We start from the raw sequence: 23,389 nt of genomic DNA on the forward strand, positions 1-23,389 counted from the left end.
TTCTGCTTTGGCAGCCCTGGTCTGCAGGTTCAGATCCCAGGCATGGACATACACATCACTCATCAAGCCATGCTGTGGCAGCATCCCACATACAAAATAGAGGAATATTGGTACAGATGTTAGCTCAGGGACAATCTTCCTCACCAAAAAAAAAAGGGAGAGAAAAACACAAAGTTGTTTAGGATTAGATGCTCTACGAACCTCCTTAGAAATATCTTATCTTACAATTTTTAGGTGAAATTTGGAAAATAGAATGGATTCAGTCCCTTAATAACCAACTTTCTCTTAATATTATAAATAACTCACAGAAGTCCTTCGGTACTCCAAATACCACATTTCCTCAACTAACTAACCATATGAAATTAAGATGCTTCTTACAACCAACAACAAGAGAAAATTGCCAGGTGCATGCAGATCACTAAGTTTTGATGTAGTTGTTATTATTTGAAAATATATAAATGTACAAAATTAGCCATTGGGTAATTAATATTGACCTTTAATTAAACTTGGATTTATTGATTTTTTGCTTCAAATGCTCTCAAAATGACTACACTTGGCTACATGTTATTTTGTACACAGAAGATTGACTGACATCTGCCAGGCAATTCAATTTAAGGCACAAGAAATTGCCAAATCCTGCATAAACAAGATGTTTCAAAGCTAGGAGAGCTTGGGGATCCTCAATTCATGTATCTGAAGAATCATTACTCAAGCTCTGAATATCTACCTTTGATAAGACAATATAAGCCTCTGATCTCCCTTCCTGCCATGGAGAAGGCTTTTAATTCCCTTAGTTTCTGGGCTTTGTGGTAGCAGTTGGGTCGTAGATGAGGGGAAGACAGTTGGCTTGGCTAATTCACCCTGGGAAAGGCAGAGAGTTTCTAATGGAAGACAGAAAGATCCAGAAAGCAGGAGAGAAGAGAGAGGAGAAGAGGCAGTAGGTGATGGGCTTCAGAGAGAGTTTTAGGGAGATTTTTTTTTTTTCTGCTTGGCAGAGAGGCAAAGCAGGGGGAAGGAGTGAGAGACAAAGATGGAGAAAGAGCATTCAAATATGTTTTTCTATGTGATATAAATAAAATTCTTTTCTGGCATTTTTGAAAGACTGCGCTAAAGATTTAAATTGCTTTTCGATTAATTCTGGACATCAAGATTGGTTTTCCTCTTCAAGGTGACATGATGCCAAGATGGGCCACAAAGAGGCTCAGCTTCTATGAGTAACATATCTGTCAAATCTTTGGGCTGACTTTCAAGAAAAGCTGTTTAACTTCCAGTGATATGTAATTTAATGGAGGAAAAATATGAAACTATTAGTTTAACCAAATAGGAAATGCAGAAGAAATTCTCATATTTTTCAATATCCCTCAGAATTATACTGTCAATTTTCAAGAGCTAAGGAAACCAAAATGATGAGCACTGGTTATGAAAAACAGCTTGTCACCATAAGGCCGGGCATGTCTCTCAGGGGCTGAAAGTCAATCCAAAGACTCTTTAGACAACGTTGATGAACAATCTTTGACTCAAACTTTGCTCATTCCACTGAAGAAGAGTTTGTCCATGACTATATGGATATACGGATGCTTTTCCAGTTGTTAAAACTGTATTTGCACCATTCATTCGTGGACCTTCTTCCTCCTGAAAAACTACTATTAAATCTACAATGCATCATATAATTTACGGCATCTTAGAGTCAGGCTCCAGACATTCCAAAAATAATTTTCCAGCTACCACGATTTGGAGATATTTAACTAGTGCATTTCTTTGGTCCCACCCTTATTTTCCAATATTGTTCTCATGACCTTCAAACATCCTGAACTGTTGTGATTATGTGTGCTCTAAAAGTTTGATTAGGACCCCCTACAAGTATATATCATATGCTGCAATACACAGACACAGACACACACAATTTCCTTCAACATTTTGCACTGGTTTTATGTGCTTTACTGGGTGTGTATGTTGGGGGGATGCAGAGTAAGGGAGGTGGTAGTGGAGAAAGAGATGGAGGAGGAAAAGGAAGGGCAAAAATGCTGGCACGTGTGCCCTGTTTTCCCCAGAACACTCCCTGGACATCTGCCCTCAAGCACGGTATGTGTGAGAGACAGGAGGTTGACCATGAAGTAACAGTGTCGCTTGATAGAGTGGCTCCTTACTTTTCATCCATACCCATAGGGTTTGGCAGGCCTGCTGTCTGCAGTTTGGAGTCCTGCTATCTTCCCTGTCTGTGTGGTTTGTGAGGGATCCACAAGTGATCACAGAGCGAGATGGCTTCCCGGAAATTTGGAGAAGTCTGTCCCCTGCTCCGGTGTCTACTAACATTTCAACTGTCAGACTAGGGCAGTGGGAAGGTATGGGCTTGTTTGAATGGCTCAGCAGCACCTTGGAAAATTCTCTTCTGCAGGAAGAGTACTCTGAGCTGCCTGTAGACTTGGTTTTTAGACTTTGACCTGCACCTTGCACTCTTGCTGATCAGACTCATTTATATTTGAAGGGAGCAATAATAATTAAAATAGCTGTATAATTTAAAAAATTCCTACTTTTTCTGAGTTTTAAATCATAAGACTGGTCTTTGTTTCCTTGAATATTAACAGCTCAGCAGTGTTTAATTTTTTTGCTAGGTATGCATCTTCTGTGCAGGAAAATCAACGCTAAAACAAGAACTCAAAAACCAAGAAAACGTGACTTGCTAGGTAAGGCAAGTGTCATGTTTCTACTTGATATCAATGGGAGGTCAACTAAAGAGACCAAAGACTGACTGTGACCTTGAATGGGAGGATTGTAGCATTTGTTTATCATTTATTCAGCAAATGGCTGTGCCAGGCATTGTTCTAGGTGTGGGTTTACAACTGGTACAGAGCAACTGAGTCTTGGTTTGAGTGCTGCCTGTATTCTGGTGTAGGAATAAGGCATGGTGTAGGAATAAGTAGCATGCTTTATTCAGAGCATGTTTCACACTGAACTTCTCTGAGCTCATTTCTCGAGGAATTTCATTCATTACCTTCAGTCTGTTGCTTATTATTTTCCTTTGCAAATGAATCGACTAAGTGACATGCATTACAGATACATAATATTTCTAAACCTCTTGAACCCTAGTTCTGGTAAACATAAGCATTTGCCTTGAACAGAGGAAGTCATAAGAGCAAGCTGAAGTTGTTATATTCAATATATAATACTTTAATATTCAGGAACTATTGTTTTTTCAAGAGTAAATGGTAGAATTAATGCTTGACACTGTATTGTTTGCAGACTTCCTTGTGACTCATAGCTCTTCACGTGTCAGTCCCCAAACAGATGGAAGGATAATTCTATGAGATTAATAGTTCGAATAGTGGTATATGGAGTGGCTTTAAAAATTTTTGACAGGTTTTTATCCATGATAGATTCACACCTCTTTTTTATCATAGCAATACTTCAAAAATTGCGTCTAAAAAATTTAGACTTTTTCTTTAGAGGACAGCTAAAACACACTCAGCTAGGTCTATTTTTGCACTATTTTTGCCTGTACTCAAAGAAGATCACAGAACAGTAGAAGAGCACAGCTCACATGTGACATGGAGCCAAGTGGGCTGGATTTGAGTCTTGGCTTTGCCACTTACAGCTGGGAGAACTTGGGCAAGTACTTCACCTCACACTGCCTCAGTTTTCCCATCTGTATAATGGAGATGGTGAAGTACCTACTTCGTGGTGTTTTTGTGAGGATTAAGTGAGTTAATGTACATTACTTCAAGGGTGGTACCCAGAGAAAGCATTACACAAATGTTTGCTCTTCTTATATCTGGTTCAGGTATTTGCATTTGAACAACATTTGGTTTCAGCAAGATGAGGATGTTAGTTGCCCACTATTTTCTTAAAACTCTCTATGGATCAAAGAAATTAAATATTTGGGAATATCTATTTTATCTATATTTTCTTCCCAGAGCATGGTTCAAAAGGTATTTATAGTGCCTTCAGTGTCCTCTCAGTTCTTGCTTATAAGAGCATGTTTAGGGGTGAAATGATGGGAAACTGTATGGGATTGTGAGAGGAAGAAGGCCTTTGGAGTCAGGCAAACCTGGTTCAAATCTAAGCTCTGCTACAGATAGTGACTTAACCACTTTTACCACCTGCCAATGGAGGTGTTAATACTTACCTCTTAAGGTTGTTATGAGATTAAATAAGACGTATGTACTTTGCACATCCTAAAGATCAACAAATGTTAGTTCCTGTCTGGGTGAACAGGCCTAAACCATCCCTTGCACAGAAGTGGCCAACTTCTGACCGACACAGGCCTGCCCCGCTCCTCACACCCCACCTCGCCCCCAGCAAATCTCACAAACCACTGTACACACAGCCAATTCAAGCAGCAGTCAGACATTTAATAGGTTGATCTACAACCTTTAAAGTCAATTGGAATGAAAAGCTCTCTTCAAATAGGGATGCTGAGATCAGTTTGACCAATCAGCACCTGTTTCAATACAAAATTTGAAATGTGATTTATGAAGGGAATGAGCAGGAGTTGAAGAGCCAAGATTTGAGGCCGTCAGGCCCACGGATATGTCGACATGATGAGGAAGCAGAATCTGTGAGCTGGCACAGACTGTGAGACAACAAGAGAATTAAGGGAAGAGAGAGTGAGGTTGCTGGCTGGTAGCATGAGGACCAGGAAAAACAAAGCCCAAAGAACCAAGTCACCTGGATGGCAGAAGCTCCATCAACTCCTGCTGCTGAAGGGGTTCCTAGAGTTGCCCTAGAAATGAACTTCTTGACTTCATCTCCTTGAGGCTGACCCTCCACACTTCCTGTTCTTCCCATGAGGCCAGAGGGTTCATCTTTCCTTGGGTTTCCAAGATGGCCTAGCCTGATGGTGGAGGTTCTTATTTTATCCATTTTTATTTCCACTCTTAGGATAAATTCCTCTTTTACTTGGGGTCACTTAAATAAGTTCCTGTTCCTCTCTCCTCCAAAATTAATATTGTACCAAAAAAAATAGAATGTGTCTGATACCAAGGGAAGATGGCCTCTTGAGTATGGAAGTCCCATGTTGCCTGTGGCATTGGACTGTTTTCTCATGGGTCCCAGCTTGGCTAGCCATTTTTTAGTTGAGGATAGTAGAAACTAGCTTTCTAAGCTTGAGTATTTTAGATGTCAGACACTTGTAGTCACTAACTTCCAGGCCCTACAACCTTGAATTTTTGTGCTTTTAAACAGGGGGCAGTGTATAGAGAGGTTAAGAGCATGGATCTGGCGTCAGATTATTTGGGTTTAATTTCTGCCTCTACCACTTAGCAATTTAGGCAACATTCTTATCTCTCTATGCCTCAATTCCACATTATTATGACTGTTTTTAAACAGGCTTGAAGCTTATTGCTAAATATTGTGTCAATCTGTGATCAAAACACTCATTTGTTGCATTTGTTTACTTACTTGCATTTCTTTTATTAGACTCAAGACTCCTTGAGAGAAAATGGGAATAAACCTTTGTATTTGCATTACTTAGTATATAGTAGGCACTCAATACGCTAATATTTTGATATTTCCTTTTCTAAAACAATCTTCTTGCAAAACTTTCATCTCGCTAATTTTCATTCTCTGAATCTTATGGAGATTTTTAAATCTCTCTTTAACCCCTTTTCCACATTTGGACATAAACCTGTAGTACATATTATGCTTGCTTTAAAATTATTCATTATTTTATTAATTGTTGTGTTATTTCGTTAGCTTCAGCTCGACAGCTTTCAGGCCCTCAGAGCCCACCTTTGCTTACCAGGTTTGCCCCCTTCTTCTCACATACTTTTCTGCTCTAGTTTTACTCTAAATAAATTATTGTGCTTATCGTCTTGAGTGTCTCTCTGCCTGGGACTATCTGCTTCTCCAACTTAGCAAGGTCATTTTGAATTTCAGCCCCATCTGTTAAGGAGTCCACTTTCTCTCCAGGTGACTATGTCAGCTAAATCAATGAGTTTCCTGTTTCTTCAAATAGGTCATTGATGAAAGTTAAAACATACAGCTCCTGCCTGCTTTGCAAATATAAGGTGTTATTCTCCAAAGCTATAAGACCATGAGCAGATATTTGAAGAGCCAAGTTTAACGAGATTATGATTGTTTTGTAAAAGCCATTTTCATATAAGAAAAACGTTTTTTTTTTTTTTAAAGATTGGCACCTGAGCTAACAACTGTTGCCAATCTTCTTTTTTTTTTTTTTTGGATTTATCTCCCCAAACCCCCCTGTACCTAGTTGTATATCTTAGTTGCGGGTCCTTCTAGTTGTGGGATGTGGGACGCCGCATCAAAGTGGCCTGACGACCCGTGCCATGTCCACGCCCAGAATCAGAACCCTGGGCCGCCGCAGTGGAGCGCTTGAACTTAACCACTCGGCCATGGAGCCGGCCCCATAAGAAAAACTTTTGATTGTGAAAACAAATGGCTTGATAAATCTTTGTTTAATTGTTCAGTACCCTACAACCCAGTTTTTCAATTTATTAAACTAATATTTAGCCTCATGTAATTTTTTTAGTTGTTTTCAAGTCTATATGAGCCTGTCCCAAATCTAAGTTTATCCAGTAGCTATACATGGTTTCCTATATGTAGGTGTAAATAAAGATTTAGCAAGTCAGCAATTAAGAATATATCCTAATTGTAGTGCAATTTGGAAGAGCAACTCTTATAGGCTGGGTAAGAATAGATTGTCTAGATTATCAGCAATAATTGGTAGAGTTGATTTTAGTTAGCTGGAACTCTAACTTTAAGGTATGTTGCTCTAAAGAAAAAGATGAACCAACAGATCAGAATCATTTATTGTTTCATTTAATGAAAGTAATAAATCTAAATAATGTGTTTTCAGGTTAAAGGAAATTCTTATTTTTTATTTTGGAAAAATACGTCCTTATTAGGAATCCAAGGTAGCTTCTTGAATAAAGTTGTGTTTCAAAACACTTTGCCATGTTTAAAACTGTGCTCAACTTTCTTGGTGTTTACCCAGGAAGTTCATGCCACTTCGCAGGTCACAGAAAGTGACCTGAGCTCTTTACCGTTGGCATCCAAAGGGTTCTGTGAAGTCCTCAGAAGAATGCCATTTCGTTGCTATTTCAGCCCAACAGACCTACAGCAGCTCGTTTACAGGATCCCCTCCTGGGACTTTAGAAAGAATCATGACAGGTAAAGATTTACAGTCCTGGTTACAATTGAGGCTGAATTTTCATGGATTAATTTTCTTAATTGAAAAGAGTCCTCTATAGAGATATGAAGACTTCGGTAAGCAAAGACTGAAAAGGTCTTCCAGGGCTTTCAGCCTGATGTGTTTTTTTGCCCTAGTGGGGTTTGTCCCTAGGTTATAAATTTCAGCTTTCCAATGTCAGATCCCTCCTTTGTTGAGCTTTAAGGCATTTCTGGAATTACTCGGCAAAGGGACTTTGACAATTCCCTGCCCAGTTCTTAGGTCACAGAGCTGATTTATGGCTGAAGGAGGTTCTCTAAACAGTAGATGAAACTGGTGAAATGTTATCCATTTATTAAAATGAGTTCAGGAATTCCTCCTGCTGATCAGTGGGAGTTGTCCTAAAGAAATCAGCCCTGGATGCACTGACTTATTGCTATTCTGTGAGTTTTACTGCAGAAAAACAAAAGTCATCCTTATGGAAATTGTTTAAGGGTAAAATCTACAGAGTATCCTAATGGTGTAATGGCAAATTCTAAATCTCCTATTTCAACTTGAGAGGGAAAAGTAGGTTCAGAAATGGCTGCTCTTATTAATGTAAACACACAAATTCAATATTTATCCAACCAACATTTATTGAGCATCCTTTCTGTTCAGGTACTGCTCTATGTACTGTGGACTCAGCAGAGAATAAGGCAGACAAACTCTCTGCTTTGTAACTACTGGGGAAAGATATCAAATAATAGCAAACAGTTATATAGCAAAATGGCATGTAGTGTTCAGAGCTATGAAGAAAACCAGCATAGGAGAGGCATGGAGAATTGGGAGTGGTAGCCATTTTAGGTATGCTTATGTTTTCTACTCTGCTTTAACAAATTACCCCAAATTTAGCGGTTTAAAATAACTTAAACTTATTATCTTACAGCTGTGTAGGTTAGAAGTCCTATACTCCTAAAATGAAGTGCTAAAATCAAGTCATTGGCAGACTCTAGGAGAAAATCCTTTTCATTGCCTTTTCCAGATTCCAGAGGCTTCTCACATTTCTTAGTTTGTAGTTCCCTTCCTCCATTTTCAAAACCAGCAATATCACATCTCTCTGACCCTTCAGTTGTTGTCACATCTTTCTGACCACAGCCAGAAAAGGTTTTCCTATTTTAAGAGCTGATATGATTAGATTGAGCCCACCCAGATAATCCAGGACAGTCTCTGCATTTTAAGGTCAGTTAATTAGCAACCTAAATTCTGTCTGTAACTTTAATTCCCTTTTGCCACATAAGAAAACATATTTACATTTATTTAGATGCTCAAATTATCTCAGATTTGGAGAGTGGGAGACTTTTCAAGCTGGGGCCAGTGTCCTTTTGCCATGTCCCTGTCATAATTTGAGCACTTTTTCACTTCTGGCACAATAAGATGATCCAGGCCCATTTCGTACTTTCTCAGCCCCAGCCCAAGAATCAGCCATTTCTTCAAGAATTCCTGGTTCCTTTTAATAAAAACTTGGTAAGTAGGAGCTAGGCATGCTCATTGTTTTTGAGATCTCTATATGTGTTGAAGGTAGAGTCTGAACATATGAATAAAAAGAGGGAATCAGGGATGAGTCCAAGATTTCTGATTGGAGCTAATGGAGGGATGGAGTTACTAGGAACTGAGATGGGGAAGGCTGAAGTGGAGTAGGTTTGAAGGGAGAATCTGGAATTCAGTTTGACCATGTGAAGCTGAGATGCCTATTAGACATTCTAGTGGAGATGGCAAGTAGGCAGTTGGATACCTGGGTCAATAGTTCCGGAGAGAATCCTGGACCAGGGATAACATTTGAGAATCATCAGTGTATAGATGGTATTTAAATCCATGAGAAAAGATAAGATCATCAAGAGAATGAGTGTACATAGTGAAAGGGAAACAGCCAAGGTCTGAATCCTGGGACCATCAGCATAAGAGGTCAGGGAGAAGAGGAATAAGCAACCAAGGAGACTTAGAAAGAGTGACCACTGAAGCAGAAGAACTTGGTGTTCCAGAAGGCAAGCGAAAAAAAGAGATGCGTCACGGAGGAGAGAGTGATCAACTGTGGCAAATGCTGCTGCTAGGTCAAGTAAGGTGAGGACTGAGAATTGATTGTTACTGGAGAGGCGGGGGCAGTTAGTCTGATTGGAGTGTCTTTAAGCGAGAACAGGAAACACAGAATTAAACAGAACAAGTGTAGACAAATTCAAAAGGCTTGCTGAAAAAAGGAGCAAAGGAAGGCAGTAGTAACTACTGGAGAATTGAGGCCACAAGAAGGCTTTTTTTAATAAAATGAAAGAAATGCCAGCAATTTTGTATGCTGATGGAAGTGATGGATTGAGTAGTGTGTGGAAAAATTGATAAATGGCAGCAAGTGGAGTGGGTAGGATCTGTTTCCTTGCCATTTCCAGCTTCTAGAAGCTACTCACCTTCCTTGGCTCCTGGCTCCCTTCTTCCATTTTCAAAACCAGTAATATCTGGTGAGTCCTTTTCACATCTCCCTGACACCTCTTCCTGTCACCTCTCTCTCATAGCACCCAGGAAAGATCCTCCAATTTTGAAGACTCATATGATAAGGTTGGACCCACCCAGATAATCCAGGAGAATCTTCCCAACATAAGGTCCTGAACCTTGATCACATCTACAAAATCCTTTTTGTTATGTAAAGTAACATATTCACAGTTCTGGAGATTAGGACTTGGACATCTCTGGAGGGTCATTATTCCACCAATTACAATATCCAAGAGGCAACAGAATGCTTGAAATAGATGGCTTCTTGGTTTTGTTTATTCCTTTAACCTCTTTGGCTTACTCTTTAATTATTTAGACTGGGGTAAATTTCTTGTGAGTTCTTATGAATTCTGGATGAGTGGGGCTTAATTCTACGTGCCCCTCTACATGGGCCTCATGAATCTGTCATTTAACTGATCTTGACTAGCTCTGCATTCACTTAACTATCACTGAAAGTGAACATCGATACAACCCTCAGATTCTTCTCCCACACTTCTCCTGCAGGTAATGTTTTCTAGGCTTCCTTGCACCTGGTTTCTAGAAAAATTCCATCAGTGGAGGCCTAGTGAAGATTCGATGGAAGGAAGAAAGAAGGAGCAGAGGTATTTCTCTCTTTCTATTTCTGCCTCATGGGGTGCTCTCCTGCAGTGACTGCATTTCTCTGTGGTCACAGCTCCCATGGGCAGCCCCCTCCATGGTTGAAGCTTCAGCTGGAGGCCTGGCTTCTGGATTCTACTGTCAGCAGCTCTTCTCTAGGGGTGCTCGTGGCTTCTTGCTGTTGCTAATCTCTGGGTTGCCTCTATTCTCTATTTGGCTTCTTAGCTCTTCCATCACTCTGTCATCCACTCGCTATATTGAATTTCCTCTATTTGAGAATATCTAGAGTAGTTTCTGTTTTCCTGACTCAACTTTCACTGAGAGAATGGAAAAGAAAACTAGCTAATTTCAATCTTACATTCATAAAAATAATCTTCCTTACCAATCTGAAAGAGACTCTTGTAGTCTTAAAAAATAAAAACTTTGACAGAAAATCCATTCAGTTTGTTTAGAGGTATATGAAAAAAACTTAACACCCTCATGGCATTTCTGACATGAAATATATGGCTTGATGTTTATTTACAGAGACTGATGTCATATGGTGAGCTCTACTGTACACGAGGAAGGAATTTCAGGAAGCCACTCTGTGAACTGCTGGGGATTAGATTTCTGAATGATGAGCCCACTGGTGTTCATGTAGCAGCAGACAGGACCACATCCCACTGCCAGCGCCAATCAAGGATACTCAATTATGGCTTTGGGGGACGAAGGACAGGGTAAAGAGTATTCCGCATGTCCAAGAAGTGGTTTACTCTATTTCAATGAGAGGAAAAACTAGGGCAAGAATGCTATCTGGGCTGGCTGGTGGCTGGCTACCACTCATTTCTTCTTTAAAAAAAGAATATACACAGACAGTGGAAAAGGGATGAAGTCACGCCTGCTCTCCTCTGAATAGTAAGGCTATTAGCAAGAAGAGAAAAATTAAAAAATAATTTGCATACATGATTATTAGGACGGAAAAGGATGACTCTAACTGTAGTTCTTGACGCAACTTTGTGGCTTTCTGTGGTTGAGATAATGTACATAAAGCAGAGACCCCACCATCTGACTAATTAACTCGGCAGCAGGGAGGGAATGGATGAAAGGATAATTAATAGGTCAAAGACCCAGTGCTGTGTTATGATTATTTGAATAATATTATGATAATTTGAATAACGTACAAGAGTTTGTGAAAATTGGTTGCTGGCTAGGACTCCAGCTGACAAAACATTTGAATCATGCTCATTTTATACCTCCTGGGTAGATTTCCTTCCTTCCTGAAAGGACTGAGCATATGTTTGAATATTGGGGGGAGGGCAAGAGACGTGGTGGGAAATGATTGTGGAAAAAATACTGTTTTAAATGGCCATGGCAGAATTATACTGTTTTAACGTCCACAGCAGAATCCCTCCATTTCTATCCACAATGGAATGACCTTAACTGCAAAGCACGGTTGCAGGCAGAGACAATAGATCCTGCAGGATTTGAGTTTGCAGAGACTGTCCAGTGAAATGAAAAAACCAGTGCCTATTTCCTGGTTTAAAAAAATGAATTACTTAATTAGATGAGGTCTATGGTTGATGGATTTCCATCTTTATTTAGAAAAACAAAACTAAAGAATCATTATTATTTTAAACAAGTAGAGGTCTTAAACCAAGACATTTATTTAGAATGTTTTAAATATACTAAATTTGAATGGGTCCTACACAAAAATTTGTTTTGAACTCTTGTGGATTATTAACTAATGTAGCAGCATTTATAGTATTCCCTTACTTGACAATTGTGCAGCCTTGTATCATATATCATTTCAGTGGCTTTTTCTCCCTTTAATCCTTTTTTGCTGAGAAAATGGACTTCACTGTCAACATCCAAGCAGCAATCTAGAACGTGGCCTGAGGGTGTTTAGGATAACTAATAAAAAGGCCAACCTGTTTTCTGCTACATGAGTTTATTTCCTGCAGGAGTTCTGTGTGAGTTTTATTACTTATGTGAAAAGAATAGTTTCCTTCCACCTTTCCATTAATCCAGTTATTCTCAACTGGGGTGATTTTGCCCCCGAGAGGACATTTGGCAACGTCTGGAGACATTTTTATTTGTCATGACCTGGGGGAGCTACTGTTATCTGGAGGATAGAGACTAGGGATACTGCTAAACATCCTACAATGCACAGGACAGCCCCTGCAGCAAAGAATTGTCTGGCTGAAAATACCAATAGAGCTGAGGTTGAGAAACTGCATTAATCCAAGTGTGGCCTTTGGTGAAAGCAAGAATAAGAATGATGCTGACTTGTCCAAAATCCTCCTTAAGTTTTCTGTAAGCCTTTGTTCTCCACTTCTAAGATTTTACTTCCAAAAACAGGGGAAATGGGGCATCCTATTGCATATGTCTAATGTCTTAAACTAACATTTTAGGTATATATGTTACACGGCTACAATTTGGTTACTAAGGATTAACATTAATGAATAAGTGCGAACCATGCTCAGTCCCAAAAAGTCATAGGTCAGGGGACTGGCCTCATGGCCGAGTGGTTGGCTTTGCCTGCTCTGCTTCGGTGGCCCAGGGTTTCACCGGTTCAGATCTCGGTCAGGGATATGGCACTGCTCATCGGGCCATGTTGGGGTGGTGTCCTCCCACATGCCACAACTGGAAGGACTCACACCAAAAAATATACAGCTATATACCGGAGGGCTTTGGGGAGAAAAAGGAAAAATAAAATCTTTTAAAAATAAGTCATAGGTCAAAGATGAACCTGGGAACTAGAAAGAGTACCTTTTTCTGAAGGGCTGTTCAGATAAGCAGTGGCCCTCAGGCAGCGATAAGGCTACTGACACACTTCTCCTGCAGCCTGATATGATAGAACTGTGAGTATCAAGGAAGCTGAGCAGGACTTCAGAAGAAAGCTGGACTCTGTATTTCCTAAAGATACAATCTAGATGCCCACCTCTACAGGGTTTGCAATCCCATATATTCTCATTAGCTATTTTAAAGAGTTTTCCTTGCTCAAAGGTTTAGTTGACAGTGTGCCATATTATTTATTATGACTGGTAGGTGAATTAAAGAGACAGCTTTATACCTGAAGTAGAACCATAAACAAGGACTATGAGCTCTCAAGGGACAGCATTGATAGTAAAGAATATGCTATTTGGTATTTAAGAATGCTTACCACAAAATCTGAGTAAGAATTTTATTTGAATTTTGGAAGTAGTGATGGGGCTTTAGATTAGGTTAGCATTTCAGTTTTCCATTTTCTGTAAATAAGTAGAGAATACAGAAAGTGGAACAAGTATCATTCTTATATGGTCAAATTGCTTGATGTAGAACAAGAGATTATATACATTTTAATAATTAGAAAGTAATTCTTGAACTACAAATATATGTAGGTATGTATTGCTATGTAATACTTGAGCTACAAATGTATGTGGTTACGTAGGTGTCTTTGAAAAATAACAGGAGTTGGTCAGATGTAGAAACTTTCATCACTTACATGTAGTGAGAACGTTGAATAATGCAGTCTCCCCTGCCTTCTTTCAATTGCTAAGCCTTGTATTATAATTGTGTACTTCTTACTTTTGTGTCCTTAACATAAATGAAAATTTAGTAAAGTCTTCCTAAAATACAAAAATAGAGAGAGAATTTTTTTTAAATGTTGATTTTTACTGTTGACAAAGGGTTGGGAAATAAGTGATATAGGTACACCTACTGACATCCATAAACACAGCAGGAGATAAAGAACATGATATCGTACTGCAAATTTTTATTAAATAATAAACTATATTAAAATAATAAGCATACACAATGGTGGTGTTGAGATACAGAGAAACAATTGGGATGCTTAGTTTGGGAATTTTGGATAGACAAATTTGCTAGAATTTTGGAAGATACAAACACAGTATTTCAAAAACAGAATTATGTTGGATTGATATATGAAATCCCAATTTACAGATAGTCCACTGAAGAACATGACTCATTTGTAACATGGGAATCGTCAAAATACGCTAGCAGACCATTAAAAGCTATGATTTGGGATTGATGGCTCAGAACTGAAAATGATAAGAAAAGAAAGAATGAGTTACAGACATTAAAAGAAAGGTCATTAAAAAACAGAGGTCTAGAGTTCTAGAAGATTCCTTCACCAAAGCAGAGATCACTTCTTCAAATACAGAAGCAACCATGAGCAAGCTGTGTAGTCTTTTCTTAATTCACCAAGGGTCTGGTAGACATAGGAGAAGTAGTTACATGAGGGGTCCCTCTGCGATGTTCCTTCATGGTAAATACTGTCTCCCTGGAAGTGAATCCCAAAGCAGGAGAGGAATCAAGCAGAGCTGGGACTAAGAGGATGTGCTTCTGCAGAGAAGATGGTGCTCCTAAAGCCATCTTGTTCAAGCCAGTTCATGATAGCTCTAGAAGCGTGACTCTATTGACTTGTTAACATCAATTAACGTCAGCTGACAGTAAAGAAATGGCGGGCCTATGACTTACTGACTTCATGACATGCTGTTATAAAGCATGTCAGCCAGAAGTATATTTCTTACCTTCAATTATTATAATACCCAGAAGCCCTTGACTGAATGGAATTTTTAGTAGGTACTCCAGCTCTCTCACCAAGCATTTTCAATATTTGCCGGCAGTGTGTGGAATTGTGATTTGTAATAGCACTTTTTTTTCTAGCTTCTTGCTTTCTTTCCTAGCCTCTATGTTACTCACTCAACTCCACCAAGGGTTCTGGTGCCCAGCTCGTAAAGTTTCTCTCTAGCTCAACTCCTAAAATGACCTAGGGTAAACACAGCCGATGCTGTCAGTGCCACAACTCTATCCCTTAGCACTCACTGCTCTAATATCCATTGGTCATTCTTGCTACAAGCTCCTGTGACTCTCCTCTAGAGGCAGAAGTGCTAGGAAGTTACTGCTGCTGGGATCTGTCCTCAGTCAATGACAAAAGGGAGTTTGAGAAAGAATACTCCAGCTTTCTCACCCTTAGAGGGAGTGTGGATCGCTTTGACAGGTAGTCCATGCTCTCTGCTAGAATTATCCAGAAGGATTCAGCCCCAATGACCCACTGCAGGAACTTGCCCAATAAGACACCCTAATACTGACTTCCTTCCTTTTCTTCTGTTGCTCTCCCCTTCTCCTACCACTGCTTCCTGGGATCACCTTCCAAATAAACTTCTCACACTCAAATCCTTGTCTCAGGATCTACTTCAAAGGGCAACCCAATTAAACAGAATAATTTCAAAGTCCATGTGGACTTCAATGCCCTTGGCTCATATGAGAGCCCTTATAGTCCAGTGGTCTTCAAGGTCATGGACTCCCCCCTTACTCTCGAGTCTGCTCCAAATTTGAAACCTTAAACTTCAGAACTCCACTCTTTGAACAAACCTACGGAACCACTTCTACCCTACTTAACTATCCCACACCTACTCTTTGAACTTAACAACACCTGCAGTCTGAGTCTCCCCCATTTAATGCTACTTTCTCCCGTATCTATATCCACTGTTGGTCAGTTCAGTTATGATCACCCGCATCCTTATCTATTCTCTTAGCCTCTTGATCACTTTCTTCTCTGACCTTGAATAGCCTCAAGCACAGATTAACTGAACCATCTTATTTAGATTCAACTTCCTGTCTCCAGTCTCACCCATTTGCTCAATACATTCCAGCTACATAAACTTTCTCATTATTTATCGAAAATGCTATGTTCTTGCATGCCACTGTATTCATGTTTCTGTGTGTTCTTCTGGTCTTTGGAACGCCCCTCTTCCTCTGCTTAAAAGTCACCTTCTCAGTGGTGCCTTCTCTGATCCTCTCAGGCAGAATTAATTGCTGTCTGTTGTGGTTTTCATACCATTTTATATATAACCATTAGAACACTCATGACATGGAATTGTAATTACTCGTATGCCTGCCTTCTCAACCAGAGTATGAACATGAGAACAAGAATAGTCTTTAATCATTAGTATCCTGAACTCCTAAGTCTAGATTGGCTGTAGGATAGCAGGTAGTAATTTAAGATTTGATAAATGAATAGAAGTTACTCATTAAAGTCACAGCTCTTTTTTCCCAATACTCCATCTGATTTTCACAGAAAACAAATTTATTGCCTGCTGTTTCTGTGGGACCTAGTTGTTGTAAAGTCCTTTCTAATAGCTTATCTTAACAGGTTGGTAGGTGTCATCCCCAATTCTGGCATGATCTGCCTGCTGGTTTCTTATGCCCATGTCTTCCACTTCAGCTAGGTGTTTTCAATTCCTAACTCAGTCCAGACTGACACTAATCGGATTGGTTTCTGCCACCACAGAAACCATAAAACAACTTTGGGTTTAATTTGATCTGATGTCTCCCAGGCACAGTCCCACCTCCAGACTTCTGTTTAGGTAAACAGTAGATGTCCTTATGGTTTAAGTCACTGTTAGTTTGGCTTTTACTTAATTGTGTTAAAAGAAATCCTAGATGGTGAACATAGGAAATAATAATTTTAAATTACATTAAGGGAAGGACACATTATTTAGAGACAGACAGGAAGGAGGGGTAGAGGAAGGAAATACTGGAGTGAGGAGAAGTGAAGAGTGAGGAAGAATTAACTTATAGAGGCTTTATGTCATTGACAAGACTGAAACTAAGCATTAAATAAGACAGACATGGTTTGGTAAAAAGGAGAAATGAGCCTTCTTGAATGGGCATGTTCAATGACTTGGAGGAGAGAGTAAGGGAACTCATGTTCCCATAGAAAACAAGCAGCTAGTTAAAAACAAACATTTGGAACACAAGTGTACATGAGTTAGCAGAACTCATTATTTCTGACTTATGGAGGACACTATTTATTTGAATAACAGAGCATAATTTCTGCATAATGGAGGGACAGTTGTACTGCGCACCGTAAAGGTGGTATTAGAGAACAGAGTTTCAATACTGCCATGGACAGTGACTTAGAAACACCCCAGCATCACAGAGATCATGTGTATAAGCACGTATAAAGCAGATCTGAACTGTCCTGGCTTTCCCATCAAATAGCAGCATGAGCCAGCCATTTAACACTGCTCAGTTTCTTCATTTTCGGAAAAAGAAAAATGAATCTGAAGATTCAAGGTCCTTTCAACTCTGCATCCATGGCTCAAAGATCCCAAAGTTGAAAGATTTATTTCCCTACAAGTCTGCCCTTATATTTTATGAAACTTTGTTTAAAATATGCTAACTAAAGTTCTTAAAAATTAAAAAATAAATGTATAAGAGTAGGGTATTGGAGAACATTATCAAGAAAAATCATATTTCATATTCAGTAAATTTTCTGAAGCAAATTGCTTCTGACAGAGAATTTTCTACTTTTACTGCTTGTTGCTTTTAGCCCATTAGATAGATGATTAATGCTCTGAGTTGCATTTCAAGCACTAAGTTTTGTCAATACTAAATAAATAATGACAATATTTCCTTTCTACGTCTGGGCTTATGGACCATGATCATAAAATTTTTTAATTTTCAGAAGAGTGAAAACATTTCCCTTTCTCAAACAGCAGATAGCTTCAAGGATAACATGTGCAATATGCAACACATCCCTATTAGAAAAATAGCTTCTTTGTAGTATAGAAAAAAGTGGTGGCCTATGATGAGCTGGACAAAGTTCTGGTTCCCGTGGAAACCAGTGTTCCCAGATTCTGACAGCGCATGGCGATCCGATAATCTTGGATCAAGTAGCTGCAAAAAATCTCAGTTTACACTGTCAAATGGAAAATAACCCCAAACCCACAACTGAAAATTCATGAGGCAACTTGACAGATGTTGACAATGGCCTTGGACATACTAGTGCAGACATGACTCAGAACCACCTACGAGTGTTAGAAGAAAATCTTGACATTAAATCTATCTGCCTCCAAAATTGTATTGGTGAGAATAAATAAATTACACTTTCTCTTTTTTAATTATATGCATTAAAATTTATTTGGCTAGTTGGCTCTATTTAGAATGTCCTTTTAAAAGAAGGATGTGTTTCTCTAAATGCCAGGTGTCTTCCTAAGGACTATCCTGTGTACTCTTTGCTGGTATTTAGTTTTGTAATGTATATGAACTACAAAGATTTCTTAGGCTACACAATAGTATGAATGATTAATTCCAACATGACTTAAAAGCTTTTGTTTTTAACCTTGGGGAACATACTTGTATTGAGGGTTATGTTTAGTTTTATTTCCTTTTGGTCTGAACTTCATCTCATTCTTTTACCCTTATGGCTATGGTGTGAAGGATAATTAAATTTGTATTGAGTTTTGTGAACCCTGTGGAGAAAAGATTTATATCCACCTAGGAAATCTTGGAAGCGTGAAGTTTTGTACACAAATTCTGGGATTTCTGTTGTTAACTTGTTAGAAATATTGAGATTTAGCCAAGAAGTAGAAATGTAGAGCATGTCTAGAGAATACGAGAAAAAACTGGCAAGATTGAGATTGAGAAACGTGAAATGTTTAGTCTTTTACAGAATTTATCCTGAGATAGCTGAAGTAAATTACCTAGATAAGACTGAGTCTACAATAGACGCACACTAAGAACTGATTTTTGACATAAGAGAAACAAAGGCTCTGATGGTATCTAATCATAAATGATAGGGTTTATACACAATTATTTTAAACATTTAATCATGAACAATATTTTTACCAATTGTTTTTACCATTGGTGAATTTTAAGGTAGACATACAACCAGATTCAATAGGAAAAAATTATAAACTGAAATTATAATGAATTCCTTGTCTTTTCTTGTGTATGAAATGGGAATGCACATTCAGCACGTCATTTGACGGTTAAATGATCCACTGAGTACTGAACATGCACAGACAACATGTTTCCAGAACATTTGAAAAACACTAAAGCTGTGTGTAAACTTAATTATTTTATAGAAGCTGACTTTATTAGTCAGTGAAACATTTTTAAAAGAGTGAAATAATTCATAAGAAACATTATTGTTAATTATTAATAAAGAGTATCATCTGGAAAAACACAAAGCTTTCTATGGGGTACTGAATATGTGGGCATAATGGTGGGGAGGAGCTGGGTCAGCACAGCCATATGTTAAGTTGGAAGGCAGGAAAGAGCACACAGGTGAAAAACCAAAGCTCTTTCCTGAAAATGTTCATATGCAACTTCCTGCCGGCTAGCTATTGCCAGAAAGAAGAGCTACAGACTAATCCTTCTGATTTGTATTTTTTTTTTTAAGATTTTTTTTTTTATTTTTTCCTTTTTCTCCCCAAAGACCCTCTGGTACATAGTTGTATATTCTTCGTTGTGGGTCCTTCTAGTTGTGGTATGTGGGACGCTGCCTCAGCGTGGTTTGATGAGCAGTGCCATGTCCGCACCCAGGATTCGAACCAACGAAACACTGGGCCGCCTGCAGCGGAGCGCGCGAACTTAACCATTCGGCCACGGGGCCAGCCCCCTGATTTGTATTTTGGTGAAATTCCCCAACTTTTTACTGGTGTATTAAAGACCAGTCTTTTGTGAGTTACTTTCATTGATATTTTTGCAAGTGCACCTTCCTGGTGATCAGCTAAGCCTTGGGAAACATTCCTTTCCACTTAAAACAAAACAAAGAGATCAGAGAGTTAGCACAGAGCATTTTCTCACAAAAGCTGCCCTTGACTGAAATCTTTATGGAGTATAAAAGTATTATCATATTCATTACTCCACGTTCACGGATTAGAAGACTTGGTGTCAGTTTTCCCCCAAATTGATATCAATGCAAACACAATAAAAATTTCAACAGGTGTGGGCATGTGTGCGTAAAAATGACAATCAGACTCTAAAATGTATATGAAATGCAAAGAGCCGAGAATTACCAAGACAGTCTTGAAAAAGAAGAACAAAGCTGGAAGCCTTCCACTAACAGATACCAAAACTTACTTAAGACTACCAAAATTAAGACAGTGTGGTATGGCAGCAAGAATAAACAAATAGTCCACAGGATAGAATAGAGTTTCCAGAAACAGAACTAAACATATATGCCACCTGACATGTGATTGTCTGATTCATGACAAGAATGACACTGCAGTGCAGAGGGAAAAGGATGGATACAGAAAGCACTGACAGTAAAGGAATAATTTGAAAAATTGGACTGCAGTAAAATTATAAACTTCTCTTCCTCAAGAGACATCATTAGGAGACTGAAAAGGCAAAGAACACAGTGGGAGAAGATTTCTTTCAACATATAAAACTTTCAAAGAGCTCATATACAAGATAATCCCAATAAATCAGTATGAAAAAAATAATAAATCAACGCATTATAGGAATGTACAAGAGAGTTGCATAGGCACTTCTTAAAAAAGAATATTCAGGGCCGGTCTGGTGGTACAGTAGTCAAGTGTACACGTTCCACTTCGGTGGCCTGAGGTTTGCTGGTTTGGATCCCGGGTGCAGACATGGCACTGCATGGCAAGCCACGCTGTGGTAGGTGTCCCACGTATAAAGTAGAGGAAGATGGGCACGGATGTTAGCTCAGGGCCAGGCTTCCTCAGAAAAAGAGGAGGATTGGCAGATGTTAGCTCAGGGCTAATCTTCCTCAGACAAAAACAAGAAAAGAAGAAAAAAAAGAATATTCAAATGGCCAATAAATATATTAAAGATATTTAACCTCATTAGTCATCAGGGAAATGCAAAAAACAAACAAAAACAAAAAACAAAAAAACACAACCATAGTGAGAAAGCTTCACATTTTCTAGAATGGCTACAATGAAAAAGACTGATAATATCAAGTGTTGACAAGGATATGGATAACTGTAACTCTCATAAACTATTGGCAGACAAACAATTTAGTAGCATCTCATAAATTTGGATATAATCATACTCTATGACCAGCAATTTTTACCCCTGGATATATGCCAAAAAGAAATTTGTATATATGTTCACCAAAATAGATGTACAAGAATATTTTTAGCAGCACTATTTGTATTACTGTAAATCTGAAAACAATGCACTATTCCTCAACATTTGAGCGGACAAATAAATTGAGTCACATAAAGACAATAGAATAAGCAAATTATTACTACATGCAACAATACGGAGACTACCACAAACATAATGTTTAGCGAAGGCAGCCACAAAAGAGTTACATGCTCTGTGATTCCATTTATATAAAGCTCAGAGAGTCACAAAGCTAATTATGGGGTTAGAAGTCAAGATGATGGTCACCTTGATGGGATAGTGGCTGAGAGAGGGCATGAGAAGGACTTCTGAAGAGTTAGTAATACTGTTTCTTCATCTGGGTGCTGGTTATACGGGTATGTTCACTTTGTGAAAATTCAATGCTGTATATTTATGAGTTATTTACATTTCTTTATTATGTTATATTTCAATAAAAGTTCATTTTTAAAAGAGTCATTATCCTACTTGCAAGTAACTCAAGCTTTATGGAAGAAAGCTTGGCAATATCTATTAAAATTTTAATACATTTATAGCCTTCCATCAAGCAATTTCACATTTAGGAAATTACCCTACTAAAAGACTTGAACAAAGGCATAGAAATATGTTTATCACCCATTGGTCATTCCCTTCTATTGGCACACTATCATTTCCCAACTTTCATGGCACCGCATTCCTCTAGTTCCCCCCTACCTCTCTAGCATTTCTTTCTGGTCTTCCTTGCTGGTTCTACCTTCTCTTCCACACCTCTAAATGTAGGAGGGCCTCACAGCTCTGCCCTGTGCACTCATCTCTTCTTGTCTAAGCTCTTTCCCCATCTGATCTCTTTCAGTGTAATGATTTTAAGTGCCATCTGGATGCCAGTGGCTCCCAATTTTATTTTTCTAGTCTCTATCTCTTCTCTAAGCTTTGGGTTCACATATCCAACTTCCAATTTGCCATTTCTACTTGGCTATCTAATAGGCATAGCAGATTTACCATATTCAAAATGGCATTCTTTATACCTAGCTTTGTCAGACTCATTTTTGCCTAGTCTTCCCATCTCAATAAATGGCATCATCATCCTCCCAGTTGTTTGGGACCCAGATCTAGGAGTCATTCATTACAGGGCCCCTTTTCTTTACTGTCTATTCAATCCTTCAACAAGATGATTGTTGTACTTAAATTTGTTCACTTCTCTTCATCTCCACTGCCATTACTGAAGTCATTAAACCCCAATTAGGTGATTTAAATAGGCCCTTAGCTGGTTTCTCTGATTCAGTTCTTCTCTTTGAATAGTTCATTTTCTAGCCAGGGAAATCTTTTAAGTTATAAACCAGATCATGCCACTCCCCTCCTTGAAAAATTAAATGGTTTCCCATTGCTTTTAGATTAAAATCTAGGCTCTTCCCCTCAATGGCCTATGAGGTTGTCTTTTCCAGTTGCTGCCTTACGTGGTACACATCTTATCACCCACTTTCCCTCTTGCTCTCTGTACTCCAGTCACACTGGCCTCTCTTCTGTTCCTTGGACACCCCAAGCTCTTTCTCTCCCCTGGGTCTTTACATTTGCTTTTCTCTTTGCTCAGAATGGTCTTGCTCTGCAGATAGCTGGTTCATTCTCATCCTTTAAGGCTCTGCTCAAATGTCCTCTACCCAGAGAAATCTTCCTTGACCACCCTATCAAAAGTGGCCTACCGGTTGCTCATTGTTTCATCCCTTTATTTTCTTCATGGCATTTATAATTAAGTAAATTGTTTTAAATATGTATCTATTTACAATCTGTAATCACTTTATTTATTTACTTCCGTATTTTCTTCCTCACTAAGATGTAAACTGAACCAGGACAAGATCCAAGTTTGTTTGCATTATTCACCAGCACCTAATACAGTTGCTGGAAATATTAGACATTCAAAAGGTTTTTGTTGAATTAAGGCATACATCAGTTGTAACATTATTTGTAATTCCAAAAGATTGGAAACAACACAATGTACTGGATAAATAAACTGTGGTGTATGCATATAATAGAGCACTATGAAGGCATTAAAAAGAATATCTGAATATATTGAAGTGAAAAATATATATATATGGGTTATATTACATCATACAGCTGAGAAATTCAGAAAGCAATATCCCTAAAAAGAATTGAAATGGATTTGGTTAGAGACATATTTGATCACAGAGAGTATGCACATAGGTGAGTTCCAGGGCCTCAAGTGGTGAGTCCAAAGTTTCTCCTGGTCATGGTTCTCATCTGGGGGTGACTTTACCCCCCCCCCCCCCAGAGATATTTGACAATGACCAA

At 38.7% G+C, this 23,389-nt stretch overlaps 1 long non-coding RNA gene across 4 annotated transcripts in view; it reads left to right on the forward strand.

Annotated features, from left to right (window-relative positions):
* The window catches only part of LOC139076797 (uncharacterized), a 136,012-nt gene that overhangs the window by 86,991 nt on the left and 25,632 nt on the right, over positions 1–23,389 (forward strand). For 2 of the 4 annotated variants that reach the window (XR_011528763.1, XR_011528760.1), the window contains 4 exons: positions 2,613–2,684; positions 6,953–7,128; positions 10,145–10,242; positions 10,763–12,157. This is a non-coding gene — a long non-coding RNA (uncharacterized lncRNA). Of the gene's footprint in view, positions 1–2,612; positions 2,685–6,952; positions 7,129–10,144; positions 10,243–10,762; positions 12,158–23,389 lie in introns of those variants that run through there. The other 2 variants (XR_011528761.1, XR_011528762.1) reach the window with 1 other exon arrangement.

Source organism: Equus przewalskii, chromosome 17 (genome assembly GCF_037783145.1).
Source record: "Equus przewalskii isolate Varuska chromosome 17, EquPr2, whole genome shotgun sequence".
In the NCBI taxonomy this organism is placed as follows: Eukaryota; Metazoa; Chordata; class Mammalia; order Perissodactyla; family Equidae; genus Equus; species Equus przewalskii.